This window comes from Otolemur garnettii, unplaced genomic scaffold (assembly GCF_000181295.1).
Source record: "Otolemur garnettii isolate 467f Iridium unplaced genomic scaffold, OtoGar3 scaffold00026, whole genome shotgun sequence".
NCBI classification, from domain to species: domain Eukaryota; kingdom Metazoa; phylum Chordata; class Mammalia; order Primates; family Galagidae; genus Otolemur; species Otolemur garnettii.
In genome coordinates this window covers 26,750-28,670 of record NW_003852421.1, presented here as the reverse complement: position 1 = coordinate 28,670, position 1,921 = coordinate 26,750, and positions in this window count along the sequence as shown.

Genomic DNA, 1,921 nt, shown 5'->3' with positions numbered 1-1,921 from the left:
CAGCTGTCTGTCTAAGGTGTCTCAATCAGTGGCTATGCAAGCAGGTGTGGGGGAGGCAGTAGGGAGTGGCCCTGCGGTTTTAACAGAGCTTATGCAGTAGACAACAAAATGGCGCTGGTCTGGCCCTTACATTTATAAGCACCAATCTGTGATTCCTTCTGCTCTTCCTTATGAGTACAGAAGTGTGGAGACAAGATCCGTGCATAGGGTTCATTTTCCCCACCCTAGAGACCTTAAAATTCTTAATGAACCTGATATTTCTATAGAAGGCACCCCTGGGTATAGTCAGGGAAATGAGTTTAATCATGTCTATTACCCAAGCTGCAGCTCTCAGGGCTGGTGAAGCTGCACAAGCAGGCCCTGTGCAACTCCATGCAATATAGGCTGAAGTTGATCTAAAACTCTTGAAGACTCTTAAAGATGCAGTTATTGCCTATGGCCCTAATGCACCAAGGCCTTTTATGGTCATATTGTGGGAACTGTTTATTAATTTACAGAGATTGGGAAAGACTGGCTGAAACTGCTCTCTCCCCAGCACAGTACCTACAGTTTGATTCATGGTGGCAAAAGGAGGTGGCTAAACACAGGATAATAATCCAGATTTATCTTTTGAGGAATTAACCAGCACTGGTGAACACAGACATCATGATAGGCAGGTTGAATTGGCTAATGAAATTTTGGTACTCATTAGAGACATTTGTTTACATGCCTGGGATCCACTAGATGAGCCAAGAGATGGTAAATTTTTTACTGAAATAATTCAAGGTCCCAATGAACCTTATGCTGAGTTTTTAGCAAAGCTCCGCACTGCCATCAAACAGGTAATTCTGGGACCTGAAACATGAGATATGTTACTTTTCCAGTTCTTTCCAGGCTGCATTAATTGGAGATCAAATTGGTGCTCATATGGCTACAGCTTTAAAAACTAACAATCCTAAAAAGACCGAATATTAAAAGAAATGCTCTTTAAACAGAAAGAGGGAATAGGGTATAATACAACCATTCAGCTCTATTTACTTGAAAGTTTTTAAAAATGTATTTACTAACTACAATGACTTTTACTAAATTAATTTTAAAACAACATGTATTATTGCCCCATTTGCCTCAGTGTAAGCTGCATGTGTTTACTGATATTGAGGATTGGATTCATTGGTCAAAATGTCGAGGCCCATATTTGTATGCTTTGAGACAAACTAAATTTGGATCTATTACTGACTGGAGACTTTCAGCCTATGTGATGGAAAAATCAGGACCTGGTTCTAGTCACCTTAGTCATCATAGAAGTTCCACTGATATAATCTACTCCTCATCAAAGGAGCTTTTGTGAAAAGAAAGTGGTTTTGCACCACCCACTCCAGGTATTGATGGCTATCTATCACAACCTGATTTATGGAAAGTTGGAGCAGCTTTATTTGGATTACATGCATGGAAAGGTATGCATATACATAAACCTGGACACTATTCTCAACATACCTTCCATTTTAAGTGGCAAGAAGCCCATTTTACTTATGCTTATGTAAACCTTTCTTATGTTTGGTAAGTTGGAAATATTACTTGGAATAAAGACATTGGAGAAATACATTGTCCAGGCAGATGTCAAATGTTCGCATGTTTTAATGTATCCATTAGATATGGTTTTTCCTGAGATAGGATTTATTTACTTTGGGCCAGAACCGGCATTTGGCTTCCCGTAAAGATGATGAGACCATGGGAGAAGTCCTCAGCCATTTCCATCCTAGAGAGTTTAGCACAGAATCTGACGAAAAAGACAAAGATTTATTGGTCTTCTGACAGTGGCAATTCTTGGGATGATAGCTGTCACCGCCTCTGCAGCCGCCGCTGGAATAGCCCTCACTGAATCCGTAAAGACTGAAAAATTTGTGTCTAATTGGCATAGAGATACTGAGAAACTATGGGTTTT